This window comes from Periplaneta americana, chromosome 16 (genome assembly GCF_040183065.1).
Source record: "Periplaneta americana isolate PAMFEO1 chromosome 16, P.americana_PAMFEO1_priV1, whole genome shotgun sequence".
NCBI classification, from domain to species: domain Eukaryota; kingdom Metazoa; phylum Arthropoda; class Insecta; order Blattodea; family Blattidae; genus Periplaneta; species Periplaneta americana.
In genome coordinates this window covers 56,771,306-56,789,188 of record NC_091132.1, presented here as the reverse complement: position 1 = coordinate 56,789,188, position 17,883 = coordinate 56,771,306, and the positions used below count along the sequence as shown (strand labels likewise).

Here is a 17,883-nt window from a genome sequence, read left to right as displayed (position 1 = left end):
CTGCTGTAGAAAATATTCGCAAATAGAACAGCAATGCTTACCTCTTTACTGCAACAATTGCAGAATACGACATCCCCATATGATGTAATAAAATCGTTTCCTTTAATCCATTGTGCAAAGAGTACACTTTTGGAGGCGTACTAGAACCATATTAACACATGCAAACAGAATAAACAAGCACATTAACCACTTACGAGGTTCACACACTATAAAGATAGTTTAGCAAATGATTCCAATTTTAGAAGAATCTAAATTGCTACTGGTATTGGAAAAGGGAGGGGGAGACTATTCTCAAAATATCCAACATAATAAATCCATTTATGACACGCAGTCTGTAGAGCAGTGGTCGTCAGCACTCGCTGAAATGTGCAAAGGGTAAGCGGTGCCGTCCCGTGTGCACCGTCGTACAGCAGGAAGAGATAGAGAGCATACCCGCTAGCAGCTACGAGTGCACCATGGTGTACTGCGTTTTCCCGGGGGGAAGAGACGCTAGCCTCAGGGTGCTCTGTGCTGACGACCCCTGCTGTAGACGATCGTCGATAAAGTGTTGTAAAAGTGAAATTCCGTCCAGGGAAAGGCCCTCTAACATCGTATTGTGAAAATCTTAACATTTTACTTAATTTTTCTGTTATTTAGTTTCTTTCTTTTCCTTCGTCAATTCTGATTTCTGAAGCTAAAATAAGGGAAATAAAAATCGAGAAACTATGATGTCCACTCAAAACATGAATTTAAACTGAATATGATTATATATATATGTATATATATATGTATATATATATGTATATATATATATATATATATATATATATATATATATATATATATAAAATATGCATGATTAAGCTAAAAATTGTCTAAGTTTGAGCCTTGTTCTATGTGCCTATAAAAACATGCATTTGCATGAAATTCTCGTCTCTAGATATAACTCTCCACTTCTCTGTCGGGAAAGGAACTAGTGACCACGAGAATTGTAAGATAAACGCAATCTCTAAAGTCACAGCGGAGAGATCTTAAAATTGCAGGTTGCATGAAAGTTCACGAGATGTTGCATATGAGATTAATGTTACAAGCTATTGTTGTATAGCAATCCCGTAACAGCTGAACCTTGTATGCAAACATAGGGCGATTTACGTGCGCATGTAAACTGTAACATAATGAGAGTGGTGTTTCGTAAGAGAGATAGTTTGGTCCTGGACCACGGTGTCTCTGCCCAGAGTATGTTTGCAGCTACAAAAAGACCGTGGACACACTCAATTGATGATGCCGCAGTTCACATCTGTTTCGCTTCTCTCGTGTTTTCGCGTTGTTAAATCATCTTAGCCCGCTTTGTAATCCTCTTATAAGTGCTGGGCTGAGCTGACAAATTGTTTTCCTTCATTGTGCCTCGCCTCGTCTGTATGTCGGAGGTTGGGTTTTACTTATTAAGTGATGCGAAAAGCTGGCATCCTCTTTAGTATTGACTGATGAATGATAAAGTGAAGAGGAAATTAAACCTCATGTTTCACGTGGAAGTTGAAACCGTTCCGCATTGGTTCCAACGAAGTAATCGCATAAGTTGTTTTTTTTATATTAATATTCTCGAAATTCTAGTTGCTTTATCTCTCTTTCGTTCTCGTTATTTCGAGCTCTTGAGTGCTTTTGAATCAGTCTACAAACTCCCGTACAAAAGAGCAATTCCCTCTTTTACAAAAGAGAAAGCGGTAGAAACTTCTCTCACGTGCCTTAGTGAATGTATCTCGTGCGTTCTGACTTCATATATGAGGATCCATCAGAATTATTATCTATTTTCCAGACTGCATTTCTGTTAAAGGGCGCCACAGGGAATCTTGCTGGACTTGCAGAAAGGAGAGACGTAACTGCTTGTCTGACTACTCTGCCGTCACGTAAGATCGTTCCAGTGGCGTAGCGCTGCATCTCAGAAACGTTGGCATAGGCGTACATCGCAAACGAGTTGTAATTTATAATGACTAGAGCCCGGATGTTAGGCAAAAATGCCTTTTTTAAACTGAGTGTATGTATGAAAGACCTATTAGAGATAAACACGTTTCCACACATTTTGGGACGATAGGACCTTTTTTATTTTGACTTTTTTTCCTATTTTAGCTCGCGTTGCCTATTTTAAGATTAAATGCTCTTTTTTTAGCCTTTTTACATTGTTATTGTACATTTTATATATTTTAATGCATTTAAAATAAACCGCACATAAATTATATTAAAAAAAAAAACAAAAAGAACGGCTGTACAAATTAAAAATATATATTTTCACCTCACACAAATATTTGCTGAGAATCTTATACTCCAACAATACATATGTTACCAAGAAGTGGTAAACTTTTTTCCCTTACCGATTCCATCTTTCATGTCACTTAACAAAGATGTTTGAACAGTATAACCCTCAGTGCTCAGGTCACTTCGGAGTTTACCAGCGAAAGAAACGGGATGAGGAAAGTATTAAAAGCAAGACTCCAGGTCTCGTTATTACTGTTGTTGCTTGCACGCACAAGTCACGCGTACTTTGAAGTCTCTAATCCCTTCTCACAGCCCTCTTTTTGAGACAATACACAGTCGAATAATTTCAAGGAAAAATTTTTCCGGGGCCGGGTATCGATCCCGGGACCCTTCGCTTAGCGCGCGAACGCTCTTCCGACTGAGCTACTCCAGGAACTATACACGACACCGTCACAATTTTTCCTTTGTATCCACACGACTCAAATGAGCTGACAAGACGCCAGAACTCAACCTGCTTTATAGGGAGCTACTACCTGAAAGCCAGATTTGTATAATACAGACGTGGACAAATTATTAGCAAAATTGAAGATTTTTATTATATATTTTTACAAAATATGATTCTTCAATTTAGACTACAGTTGACATTTTTGTGTATCTCCAAATAATTAGCCAAATTGAAGATTTGTATTGTACATTTTTCAAAATTTAACTCTTCAATTTGGACTACATTTGATATTTTTGCATATTTACAAATTATTAGCAAAACTGAAGGTTTTTATTGTATATTTTTACAAAATTCGATTCTTCAATTTGGACTACAGTTGACATTTTGGATATTTCCAAATTATTAGCAAAACTGAAGATTTTTGTTTTATATTTTTACAAAATTTGGCTCTTGAATGCAGTTGACATTTTTGCTAATTTATAAATTATTAGATAAATTGAAGATTTTTATTATATATTTTTACAAAACTTGACTCTTCAATTTTAACTACAGTTGACATTTTTACATATTTCTGTCTACTGTAATGATGGAAATATGCAAAACTGTCAACTGTAGTTTAAATTGAAAAGTCAAATTTTGTAAACAGAATTATCATAAAAATCGTCAATTTTGTTAATAATTTGTCCACGTCTGTACACAGTCGGTTTTTCCCTATCTCTGAAAGAAAGTAGAGACAGTCCTTCTGAAATAAGTTGTTTTAAGTTTGCTCCATGCACTACAGTAGAAGAAGTAGAAGTAGAAAGATCTTTTTCCACCATGAAAAACGTTCTCTCTGACAGGCGGTTCACTATGACAGTTGACAACTTAAAAAAGCATCTTGTTGTGAAATGTAACCAGGAAATTGAGTACCGTATTAGACAGTTTAAGTATTTGTCTATTTTTTTGTCTGTACCCATGAATAATGCCTATTTCACTACCTATTCTTACTATTTTTAGTTCCTATATACCTGCCTATTTTAACCAAAATAAATGCCTAAACCTCCGTGCTCTAGTAATGACTCTGCAGCTCTTAATCTAAATGAACACACAGGCGAGTCAAGTCGCACGTGTACAGTAGGGGGTTTCGTTATGAGTACGTCTAAGGACGAGACAGCATTAATAGAACTCTTTGGACTCATACATGAGAACACAAAGAACTAACAAGCAATCATTCTCATAGGGCAGATAAAAAAGTTATATTTTTATTCCAGCATGTTAATAATAATGTCAAAACTAGTGCTTGTAAAAATTTTGACCACTCGAGCCCAATTACGAGAACCGTAAAAAATAAGTTTCCCTGAGGCCGTTTACAGAAGAAAACACAATTTCATTGGAAAAATTTATTGTAACAGATAGCTACAACTGTTGAGATATTTATCAACATATTCCCCCTGGAATTGAGATATTTGTCATATCATGGGATCGACAGAGAGGTGCAGATGGCTGTCACACACTGGTTCCGATCCCAACCGGTAGATTTATACACACAGGGATATAAAAGTATGATATCTTTCAATTCCAATGGATAATATGTTGAACAGTAGCTCAGCAATTGCTGTATCTGTTCCAATAAATCTTTTCGTGAAATTGTCTTTCCTTTCTGTAAACGGACCCAGGGAAATTTATTTTTTATGGTCTTCGTAACTGCGCTCGAGTAGCCAAAATTTGTATAGGCTTAAGCACTTGTTTTGACATTATTAATATGGTGGAAGAAAAAACTTTATCTGCCCCCATGAGAACGTTTGCTTGTAAGAGAGGTCATGGACAGAAAAATATGGAAGGCTAATTCAGGAGAATGAGGTGCGATATCTGACTACGGCCCCATTGCATAATAATAATAATAATAATAATAATAATAATAATAATAATAATAATAATAATAATAATAATAATAGGCTAATAATAACAATTATATTATGGGTCCCTATCACCACGACATGGCGCGTCCTCAGGTTGCGGGTAGAGACGGCCTCCAGATATAGAGGGTAGCTGCGGTATATTGAATAAGCAGTCGTGGACAACCGATAACGGGTGGTCCTCCAGTTTGGGGGTTGGGCGAAGGGCAAACAACCCATCACCGTAAAAAACAGCTTGTTACGAAACCTTACAATAAGGCTCGGAATGGGACTGATTCTCTGGCACGACCACAGCAATGGATTAATCTTGCAGAGAATAGGGACCGATGGCGGGCTTATGTGAGGTCGGCAATGAACCTGGGGTTTCCTTAAAAGCCATTTGTAAGTAAGTAAGGCTAATAATAATAATAATAATAATAATAATAATAATAATAATAATAATAATAATAATAATAATAATAATCATGATAATGGTACAATTTATAAATATTACATTAATAACCCGAGGCTGAATGAAATATTGTTTTTTTAGAGCTCCATATATTTATTCTATGCTGAACGAAAGCAAATAATGGTTCTTGCTTTCTCTCTTCCCTTCAGGCACAGATTCCGGAACGCTATCTTTAAGCTCGGTCGTTAGCTACAACATTTTTTCCCGTTCATATAGTAACACTGAGTAAATACTCATGTTGATAAAACATTAAAAATATCATGATATTGATCGTCTTTTTACGTAGTACCCCCGACTGTAAATGCCATGGTAACCGTAGTGCAGTAGACCTATAATCACATTAAGTTCATTGCTGATTCCTTGATGAGGTTATCAGCTTGACACTTCTACCGCTTTCTCTCGGTCATAAGCAGGGTGTTCTGCTAAGTGAAAATGATAGCGGTCTGGAGTTCAACTTCTAGTAAAGATGTGGAATTTTTTTCTTTTTTTTTTTTTTCTTCATTTCTTTGTGAAGTTAGGTGTTCACTGATTACTTAGTCAAGATGTTTGCAATATGCATGTGATGGTTATGTGGCTCTTGCCTAAATTGGTGTTGAAATATATGTATAATAGGCTAGATTTCCGAAAGTGAATGAGTGGTAACCGATATTATGGCATATTTTATATTTTTCTTTTTCTTTGAAGAAATGAAAACGTCGGCACACACAGTCCCGAGGTGTACGATGTATCAATGTCTTGGTTGAGATAGCCTAACTTTCTCTCTCTCTCTCTCTCTCTCTCTCTCTCTCTCTCTCTCTCTCCCTTTTATTTTGTGGCCTATGCTGTGCAAGTATTATGTGTCAAGTTTTACAGAGTTTGTTGACTTAGAAATGGAGCAAATAGAAATAAAATCAAATGTTGATCATGGGTGGAGAATAACAAAGCGGGTTCTTGACTAGCTGTATTTTTAAACTTCTTTGTATTCGCTTCTAAACAGTAAACTGTCCTTGTAAATTTTAGGTTATATTATTGACTAAGACCACAGCGTACACGAGCCTGGCTCTTACGATAGTGGCTAGAAACATTTTTGTTTTATAATTTTAATTTGTACTGGCTAGCTAGCTTACTTACTTACTTACTTACTTACTTTTAAGGAACCCGGAGGTTCATTGCCGCCCTCACATAAGCCCGCCATTGGTCCCTATCCTGAGCAAGATTAATCCAGTCTCTACCATCATATCCCACCTCCCTCAAATCCATTTTAATATCATCTTCCCATCTACGTCTCGGCCTCCCCAAAGGTCTTTTTCCCCTCCGGCCTCCCAACTAACAGTCTATATGCATTTCTGGATTCGCCCATACGTGCTACATGCCCTGTCCATCTCAGACCTCTGGATTTAATGTTCCTAATTATGTCAGGTGAAGGATACAATGCGTGCAGCTCTGCGTTGTGTAACTTTCTCCATTCTCCTGTAACTTCATCCCTCTTAGCCCCAAATATTTTTCTAAGAACCTTATTCTCAAACACCCTTAATTTCTGTTCCTCTCTCAAAGTGAGAGTGGCTAGCTAGCTAGTTAAATAAAATAAATAAATTAAATTTATGTTGAGGGTATGTAGGCTTATTGCTTATTTTCTTGTAGAGCTCATAGTAACATTTGTCTTGACGCCATAGGAAAACCACGGACAACCACAAATAGGATGGCATCTCATTTTATGACACTAACCAATTGGGTAAAGATGATTCAGGTGAAATATGTACGATCGGACGGAGTTTCGCCTTATTTTTGTGAACGTCTGCCCTGACCTGGCTAGTAGAAAATATTTGACTCCCTGGCCCATGTGTTTACTGTTCTTGCAGCCATGTTCATAATGTTCATAGCGATACTGCGATGTGACACACCGTCTGGTGACGTCACATCCGGATAAACATTGCAGTCACGTCTTGTTCCGTGTTGATAGAATGGCCGGTGCCGCCAGAGGTGTAAACGGTTTCGTCCATACAGATGATGGCTCGGAATCAATGCCTTGACCGGCCGGATGGATGTTAATGTCCGACACGGACCACTTGCACGCATTTACATACGCTGCCGACAGGCAAGGAAAGCCTTAACACATTTTCAAAACAGTCAGGTGCAAATGACCAGATCCGTAATCTGAACGATCGATCAGACGCCACCGTGCCGACCTAATAACATCAAACGTTTTGATGGATTTTTGTGCGGTTCGCTGACGGTGGGATCCCCATTACTGAGTGGAATCTCACAAACAATTGGAAACAACCGTTTCATGCTGATTTTATCTTCAGCCGAAGTTCTTTGATTTATTATTTTTCTGCTATATCAGGTTAACTGGCATTTTCCTCTCTGCAGAGCAAATCAGATCTGTATGCTTTAGTTTCATTCGCTGTCAACATTCATTTTCGTTAGTACGAAAGGTTATAAGGTGGAAAAGTTTAACACATTTTATCAGTAAGCTGACAGATTTTCATACAAGGGATTGATGTTCTCTTTTTGACTGATACTGTGACATTTCAGGTTTTTTTTTATCATAGTTTCGTTTGCTATTTCTTGCACCTGAGTAATTCAAAACAATGGGATTCTTTGAGCAGCAATAAGAAATAAAATTGTAATTGAATACAGCTTGCAGTAAAACTTATCTCAATTTGAGAGTAGGTCTATAGTTTATTCCTTTGGAGTAAACAAGGGCAAGAAGTCCAAAATAATTGAATTTATTTTTGTAAAATAAACACATACTATTAAATGGAGATTACACGAATACAACAAAGTAAGTCAATTTCGTAAAATGTTCTGGATTGGAGTATGAAATGTATATACCTATTAGCCACCTCTGGCTGTAAGCAGCTAAGATTTCCTACAAATCTGGAGTGCTCGGGAAAAGTGGCGCAAGTCAAAAATGTTAATTTTACAGGAGAAGGAAAAAAAACTGTCTTCACACTGGTTTATGTCGATTTGATTTTCTTCGATATGAATTATTGTAATGGGAGAAATACGTATGTGTCTTTTCCCAAGCGAGCAGATGTTCCATAACTTGTCAATAAATTAATAAAAAAGTTTGTGGAAACTGACTTATGCCACTTTTCCCAAGCACTGCAGAAATAATCTTATATTTTTCAAGGCTGTGTGTTTTTGAGTATTGTATGCCTATTAGTTCTATAGACTCAAAGATGTCTTAAATATGAGGGGGTCAGAAGCAAAGGGGTACAAGTGACATTTCTAAGAACATGAGTTGAGTGCATCCAGGGCAAGCTAAAACATTTAACATTTTAGTGGCAAAGGGATACTTATTTTAATTACGCCACACACTAAAATTGAATTTAAAAATTTCTCGGAATTTATGAAATCTTAAGTACTTTTAACCACATTTTCTCACAAATAACTCAAGTATACTTATACCCCTTTGTTTCTGCCCCCCTCATATAATTTATGATGTAAATTTCTCTTGTGAAAATTTTACTAAATTGACTTAACTTGATCTTACAGTATAGTCTTCAGAAAGTTAGTATTTCATATGTTATTGAATGTCATTTCGGTTATACGTTTTTCTCGCTTACGTGCTTGTTTTTTTTTTTTTCTTCAGACCTCTAACAAAAGTATAAATTGTTTTACTATATTATAACAAAGTCAATATAGGCTATACAATTATCTGGACTTGATATATATCGTGTAAATGGAAGAAAGATGTTTGGATTACAATTTTGAATGCAGGGAGAAAGATAAATAATTGAAGGGTTCAGAACCATACCGGGCCAAGCGCCATTTACTAAAACCATAGAAAACAAGGGTTAAAATGAAGTTATAACCATAATTCAATGGAAGCATATAGCAAGTAAAATAAAGTATATACATTAAAACTAAATGATATGTCAATCTTCATTAAACTATGGTATTCACTGAACTTTAACCTTGCTTCCTCCGTTTTTAATAAATGGCGCTTGGCCCACTATGGCTCTGAACCCTTGTTAAGGTATTAATAAGTTAATTTCCTAACATCTGATCTTTGTAACAGTCATTCTTCTTTTAGGTCTAATAAATCATAGCACTAAAAATGAGAATCCTCATGTATTGATCTTTGTTTGTACGAATTCTACATGTGAATCTTCTAGCAGATCTTCTCTGTCGATGTTTACGGCTTTGGTTCCAAAAACATTCATGCATCGCTATATAGGTTGAGAAATTTGCTTATGCATGCGAATACTTGGAGAACATTTAGCTTTTATATTCTTAGCCGTGGTCTCAAATGCAAACATATAAATCCGGAATGTAAAGGCGAATAACCCGTATCGTCTCGTAACGTGCGCTATCGGAATGTGAGCGGTCTCCAAGCAGGTAAGTTGCCAGTCCAAGGGCTGTAGTCTACAGAGTCTGTGTACGATATTCGAGTACGAATAAAACTTGGATGGCCTGCTTTCATAAGCACACAAGGTCCCCAATTTTCGTAATAACGGTTATGAATCTTTTTTGTGAAATACCGTTTGCTGTGCATTGTCTTTACCAAGGAATAAATATGTCGTATTTAAAATTTCTTCCGGTTATAGAACGAGTGGTTTTTAAATGACACTGAACTTTCATTGCAATTTCCCGTAACTTTTTTCTTTATTCCCATAAAAAATTTATACATCTTCGAAACTATTAGAGCTACATGCATTAGGCCCCACACTACACCGAGAAGTATGAACTATGTAATATGTTTGGAGACAGCTAGCAATGCTTTAGTCTTCACACTATAGCGCAAAATATGTTGCTACACAGTCGAACCATCTCTGTATAGACAATTAAAACACAAATTTTATTACGCGATACGGAAGGCAGCTTGATATGAGCTGATGGAAATAAAGTTAGCCTACATGAATTTGAACAGCTGACTTTTCATTAATTGTTCAATTTTATTCGCCTAATATAAATTTTATAGGCTACAATTCGGATAGGTTACCTGTCGGAGCGGGAAATATAGGTGGTGGGGATAGCTATGTTTAAAAGAAAGTCACTAGCTGACCGACGTCAGCTATGCCTTATTTCGAATGTTACTCCGTGCTAAAGGAAAGCATTTTCCATAGCTCGACAAACGCATTACATATCTCTCGCTGTAGTTTGTTACGGGGCCTATAGGTCTATTTGGAACACACATTCTTTAGGTAATTACAAAACCTTTCTCTGATGCAGAAATTTACTATTTTGTTGCATTTTACAATATCTGTCTTTGTATTTTTTTTTATAGAAGTACGTCTAAAATCCTTTCTTAAAATATAGTCGTTTATCTTAAAATTTGTAGGACCAAACCAAAATTATGCTCGAGACATTACAAAGAATGTGTGTTTAGGAGTAAAATGTTAAATAGATTTTGAATTTATCTTTAAAAATGGTGGACATATATCCATTTTAGTAAATTACTGTAACCTGGTACTTTCCCCCCCCCCCAAAATTTGATCCCTATTTTTTTAAAACTAATTTCAAATTTAAATTGTAGCCATGATATTTTCACATACAAAAAAAATGTAAAATGTGCATCAATTAGGAAAGAAATTTCAAATTATACCATCCTTTCTCCTTAAATTCAATTAAACTAAATCCATATACAGGCACAGACGTCTCGTGATTGTATTAGGCCTAAACAAACTTTTGTAATAAATGCTTTATTGAACATTTCATTGATGTTTGTTAAGTAATTTTTGTTATGGTATTAGTCCATAATATGGAAATAATGAGTTTTTATTGTTTTCGAAGATTGTATTTACCTTTTCAGACGTCTGTTTTCGTCAAAATGTCGCAGAAACAGTTGCAATGGTTTCAAGATATTTGAAATCTGCAGAAGTATTAATTCATGGTTTTTATTAAAATTAAAGTTTTAGAAAGTCGCCATTATGCAAAACGTCCGAATCAAAACTCTTTACTTTAGGCCTATTGATAATAGTAAACCTATTAATAATATAAATTGTAACTCAAAACACTTCATTAGCACCTCTTCAATAATAATCAACCTGCTTTTCATATTTAATTCCTGTATTTACGTTACGTGATATGTCCTGAAAGTATGAAACCATTTTGAATACCTCGCGAGAACAATTTGCGCGGCCTTGAATTAGCTTGGCAGGCAATCAGAGGGCACCTTACTGCGCATGCGTAAACAGTCACTTTCCCGCGGACAGTGAGACGCCGCGCCGTTTAACGAGTTTGTATATTGTGAAACCGTCGCATTCAAATGACCCAACGAATATATAGGGAATCTGCATCAAGCTTTCCTTTCAACTTGAATATTTGTCAGCGGAAACTAATTAATTAAGAGTGCTTTCAACATGATTTAATGACTGAAGCCCAGATGAAGCTCTGGTGCAGACTTTAAAGATGTTCTGTAATCCGTTAAAGAGATCCACGTTCCGGAATGTTGAGAACGTGCTGGCTGCGATCAACGAAAATCGGTCAGTGATTGACAGTGCGACATCGACGGGCAATTTATTGTTTCAGAGGTTTTGAGTCCATGGCTTCTGTCACAATAGCAGAAGGCGTTCACGACTCAAAATATAGCATCACCCAGGTCTTTCAGCCCCTATACTGCAAAGACTTGGCTTCCTGAGACTTCTGGCTTTTTCTAAAGCTAAAATCGCCGTTGAAAAGAGGAGATTGCACAATGTGAACGAGATTAAGGAGAACGCGACGAGGCAGCTGAAGGCGATTCCGAAAGAGAGTTTTGCGGAGTGTTTGGAAAAGTGAAAGGGACATTAGAATAAGTGTGAAATTCGAAGGGGAGTACTTTTACTAATAATAATAATAATAATAATAATAATAATAATAATAATACTGGCTTTTAAGGAACCCGGAAGTTCATTGCCGCCCTCACATAAACCCGCCATTGCTCCCTAAACTGAGCAAGATTAATCCAGCTCTATCATCATATCCCACCTCCCTCAAATCCATTTTAATATTATCTTCCCATCTACATCTCGGCCTCCCCAAAGGTCTTTTTCCCTCCGGCCTCCCAACTAACACTCTATATGCATTTCTGGATTCGCCCATACGTGCTACATGTCCTGTCCATCTCAGACCTCTGGATTTAATGTTCCTAATTATGTCAGGTGGAGAATACAATGCGTGCAGTTCTGTGTTGTGTACTTTCTCCATTCTCCTGTAACTTCATCCCTCTTAGCCCCAAATATTTTCCTAAGTACCTTATTCTCAAACACCCTTAACCTATGTTCCTCTCTCAAAGTGAGAGTCCAAGTTTCACAACCATAAAGAACAAACGGTAATAGAACTGTTTTATAAATTTTAACTTTCAATTTTTTTTGACAGCAGACTGGATGATACAAGCTTCTCAATCGAATAATAACATGCATTTCCCATATTTATTCTGTGTTTTATTTCCTCCCGAGTATCATTTATCTGTTACTGTAGCTCCCAGATATTTGAATTTTTCCACCTCTTCAAAAGATAAATTTCCAATTTTTATATTTCCATTTCGTACAATATTCTCGTCACGAGACATAATCATATACTTTGTAGTAATAATAATAATAATAATAATAATAATAATAATAATAATAATTGCAATTGCAATTGCAATTTGCAGAACTTCAAGCAGGATCTGGGATTCTTAATTTTTAATTTTAAGCGATTCCTATATCTGAAGTGGAGTTACTGTATGTAAGTGTGTGCATGTGAGTTTACGTATGTGTATATGTACAGTAGTGGCAAAAATAAAAACCGGACCGGCCCTTGTAGCTGATTTCAGAGCCTTGTTCACAGTGACAGCACGATAGACTGGTAACTAAGACTTTCGTGGTTCGAATCCTGCCTGGGAAGGAAACTTTTTTTTGTTCCTTATCCAAATTTATTCCCAATACTTTTCGATTGCAGCGATATTTTACTACTTAATTAACGTATTATTCCTAGAACATGAATTTTACCATCTTATTTTCTAATGGCTTTCGAAATGGGCTACGTCAGCAGTCGAAACTACAACAATTTCAATAGATTACTCTCTATCTTGTGAATGCTGGTGTGGCATGGGCAGTGGTTCATTTCGGGGAGTTTTGATTATTCCTTCGATCCGGTTTTTTTTTTGCCACTACTGCACATGCGCGCGTGCGTGGGAGTAGGCGTACGTGTGTGCACGCACATCACACACACACACACATACACAAGAAATTCAGACCTATAATGCGGCACGTTTTCTTGATGTGCTGTAGAGAATTTGTCAATAGATTGAACTTAATGAAAATATTACATTACAAATTCATATTCCTGTTATATGAGCCGTTCAGAGCAAAAGTGGTGTAAGTTAAAACTGGGTAATGAGGTTTAAAGTAAAAACTCTATAAAATACAGCGCAAAGTAGCAATTAATATGACTTTCTTACTATCCACTGACTACTAATAGTTTAAATAAATTGAATATTAATTGCTACTTTGCGCTGTATTTTACAGAATGTTTACTTTAATCCTCATTGCCCATTTTTGACTTACACCACTTCTGCTCTGAACGGCTCATATATTATATCAATTGTTGTTGTTGTTGTTGTTGTTGTTGTTTAGTCAACTGTCCGAAGACAGGCCTTAACTTCACAAGTGATGCGAAGTAGGCACCACTTACGAGGCAACTAGGCCAGGGGATAACGGGATAGGGTGGCCAGTTACTTTCCCCCTTCATTGCATACATCGCCGACTAGGTACATGTTACACTAGTCAGACTTCGGATGCATACGAACAATTGAAGGGTTCAGAGCCATAGTGGGCCAAACGCCATTTATTAAAAACGGAGAAAACAAGGGTTAAAGTTAAGTGATTACCATAGTATAATGAAGATTGACATATCATTTAGTTTTAATGTGTATACTTTATATTACTTGCTATATGTTTCCATTGAATTATGGTAAAAACTTCATTTTAACCCTTGTCTTCTACGGTTTTAGTAAATGGCACTTGGCCCACTATGGTTCTGAACCCTTCAACTGTTCTTCCTTTAACACATATCGTCAAGTGAGATGTACTGCCTGATAATAGATGTACATTTCAGCCAGAACCTCAATCAGAGGAAAATTATATCAATTGTATACTATTTTCGTTTTGAACGATTGTAACCTCTGACTTCTTGTGTTGCAGGTACGCATTGTCCGAATGGAATTGGTTGCGGAATATGGGTAAGCTTTCTCCCGTTTCACTTGCTTTCTATATCACAGAAAATCTGTGATGCCATGTAAATTGTACATATTTGCTTACTGCAAATTTATTTAGTACCATATGTATAAAGTGTAAATAGCCTCCTCTCCGCAATTTGTATTAAAAACGAATCCCGTACGTAATAATACTGGAATGTTAGTGCTCGAAATGCAAATTCAAAGACCATGATTATAATTTTAAATTAACGTTAGACTATAATTTCCAAAAAATATGTGCATATGGCCCATAACATGGGAAATAATTGTATGTATTTAGTATTAATTATGTGCTTGTTGGCTTGGCTTTTGGAGGGCCGGATCCGGGATGTCCATAACTTAGGCTTTCATTGGACCATTGTGCTTTATGCGATGATTACACTGGTCTGCATTTTGAAAGTTTGTTTCTGTTCTTTTGCATCTGATATGCGATTCTTCATGAAAATTTTGTGCTGAATTCGAAAATAATCTTCAGGTTTTTTTCCAATAGTCAGGTTTCCTTTAATAAATGTTTATGTCCTGAAAACACTTGAATTTCAGCTTTCTGTTTATAGATGATGTTGAGTGGAGACATAAGAATCTTCAAGAATAAATAACGAATGTCTAACTCGCAGTTCATTTTAAACTACTAAAAGGACCTAAATAGTGAGATTAGACTTCATTCGATATAATAATAATAATAATAATAATAATAATAATAATAATAATAATAATAATAATAATGGTGATGGTGGAAATAATAATAATAAAATAGTGAAGTATAAAGCATACAATGATCACAATATTTTTATGAAATATGAAAACAAAAAGATAAAATAAATTAAATATCACTAGAATATTAAAAAAAATAAAATTTGAATACGTGGAAACATGCAATATAACACTTGTCATAACAGTAAGTTAGTTTGGCAACTCGTCATAAGATAATTTTCTAATTTGGATTTGAAAGATTTCAATGTTCGGCAGCCCTTGACTTCAGGCAGCAGAAAGTTCCAGGGGCAAGAGGTAGCAACAGTGAAAGATGAGGAATACAGAGATGGTGTGTGGAGTGGAATTTCTAGCATGTTATCACGTTGTGATTGAGTATTAATATTATTATAGCGAGAGAGAGTATGAAAACGGGCTAATAAATAAGAGGAACTGAAGTGTGCGTAATTCGATATACCTAGGCTAAGAGAGAAAGCGAGTGCAAATTTCTCCTCTCATGTAACCTAAGCCATGATAACTTCTCGAAAGAAGGTGAGATATGATCATAGTATCGAACATTACAAATGAAGCGGACACACACGTTATGAACACGCTGTAATTTCTGAGAGGAATCAATCCTGAGGTCACTGAATAAAACGTCGCAATAATCGAAGTGAGGTACATTGAATGTCTGTACCAGCGTCTGTTTTAATTTAGATGGATAATGATAGTCTTTTTAGTGAATGGAGAATAGAGAATGCCTTTTACATGCATATTTAATATGTGTATCCCAATTGACACTTCTTTACGGTACAGTTAAACGGGATGATTATTTTATTCAGTTTCACAGGTGGAATATTCAGGTCTTTGATATCAGGAATTAATCTATGGTTCGCGAACAGAATAGCCTGTGATTTATATGCGTTTAGGTTAAGTCCAAATTGTTATACTGTTATTTTATTGTAATACTCTTGCATGTGTTTATTCTGGTGTTTTCTATTTCTTTGTTTCCTAGTTTGTACACCCACTGTTTCGGTTCTTAAGATTCATGTTGTTGTAACACAGTAATTATTGGGAATCCGATCCTTGTTCACACGATCTTTATTTTGCTGAGTATGAAGTTCCTTAAGTGAGGGTCAGACTTCGTGAACCAGCCTGTATATAGGCTATGCCACCAGAGGCAAATCACACAACTAATCTGAAGCACCGCCAAGACCAAGAACAATCCCTCCTCTCTAGTCTACACTAAAACAACTCCTAAGACAAGAGGGTAATCACATTCTGAGAGGGAAGGGGATGCATTTGAGGGGGGTTGAAATAAGTGTTATTATGGAGCTCGAGACATTTCCTTGATGCGTTGTTGTCACAGTGGGTTTTAATGCTTACGAAAAGTGCAATTATGTTTTATCCTCTGTTGCATATGCCATAATCTTAGTACTGTACACAAATTCAGGAGAATCGGGTTCGATTTCCGCCAGAGAAGTGGGTATTTTTCTCTCCAAATGAGGATGAATGTGTCCTATACTGATCTGATAACTCTTTCAATAAGGAGTGCACGAGGTTTTCTTTCACAAAACAAGTAATTAATACGGTATTGAAGTATCCAATTTGTACAGTGACGTGTAATTGAATGACATGGAGAAAAATCGGTTCGCGTAATGTGAATATCTTGGCGTGATTTCGTATGTATGCGCAGCTTGGAAAGTTTTTTTAGTATTTTTTTTTTTTATTTTTCCGCAAATAAGTCGGAAACTTATTGTAAACTCAAATGGATGATTTATCGTAGCATAATAAATCGAACATGTGTAGCATGCTGTATACGAATCGCTCTCCGCTGCTTAATGAAAAGTGTGATTTTTTTTTTTTTTGTAGGTACACCCTTTGACACTGAAAATGGTCGCTCTCCTCTAGCGTGAATTTGTCTTATAAAGTGTTGTTCGGGTTAACGCGACTTTCACACTGGGAAATATTAAGCATCGAGGTCCGAGGGTAAAGACAAGTCGTAGCAGCGACGATCTGTTTGTACCGAAACGACATTCTCTACGAAGCCTATATGGCTTACCGATAGAGCTCTTTCTTCTCGTTACAAAAACCTGGCTTCGAATCTATGTAAAACGCATGCACGTAAACAGAGCACACGATGATTCCCGAGCTATTCCGAAGTGGGACAGTCTCTGAACAGCGACTAATTTCCTTGTCAAAGGGTGGACGTTGAAATGTTTAGCTTTTCAGCAATTCTATTAATACGTGCTAAGTAATAATCAGTGGCGGCTCGTGGATGAAAAATCATGTGAAGGGACAAATACCAGTACCATATCCATTCCGGTGATTCCATATAACCATATATAAATGTTAAAAAAATTATTGTTTAGGCGAAAATGTAAAGTTTCAATAAATAGTTTGTATGGCGACAATAGTACCATCTAGCAACGGCGAATACAATTAATGGCACGTTAGCCAAGCAGCCTCGCTGCTTACTGTCGTTAAGGTTTACGTATGCACAAACTAGGTTTTCGACTGTTTAAGAAAAATTAATGTATTTTTATTTCATTTTTTGTGAAATAGTTGAAGTGCCACTTCACTCTCTTCACCTGAATAGCCGCCACTGGTAATAATGCGATAGGTACTAATATAATAATTAACATCAGTCTATACCTTATCAAGGTAATTAGTCATATCTTGTCATCTGATATCATTGTCGCACCGCTCCTCGTAACATAACACTGTCATAGCCTGTCATATCATACTATTTTCATCATAGCCTCTGATATATCATTGTCGTCATAGCCTTGATATCATATCAGTGTCGTCACAACCTGTCGTTGTCGACATAGCCTGACATATAATTTCATATTGTGGTCATAGCCTATCATATGCTTTGCCAAATTAAATTTATTATTATTTTTTTTTCTGTAATGTCATTTCATTGTCGATAATCTGTCATATAGTATAGGCTCTAATATACAATGTATATTGAACTTCGTGACTGTATATACTAGACTATGGTCATACTGTGTCTCACCAGGCTTCG

The 17,883-nt window shown here is 36.3% G+C and overlaps 1 protein-coding gene across 3 annotated transcripts in view; it reads left to right on the top strand.

Annotated features, from left to right (window-relative positions):
- LOC138716313 (uncharacterized) overlaps nucleotides 1–17,883 on the top strand; it is a 712,759-nt gene that overhangs the window by 356,186 nt on the left and 338,690 nt on the right. Inside the window, exon 2 of one of the 3 annotated variants that reach the window (XM_069849265.1) lies at nucleotides 14,113–14,150. The exons of the other annotated variants lie outside the window; for them this stretch is intronic. The gene's annotated coding sequence lies outside the window, so the exon portion shown is untranslated. The remainder of the gene's footprint in view (nucleotides 1–14,112; nucleotides 14,151–17,883) is intronic. 3 annotated transcript variants of the gene reach the window in all.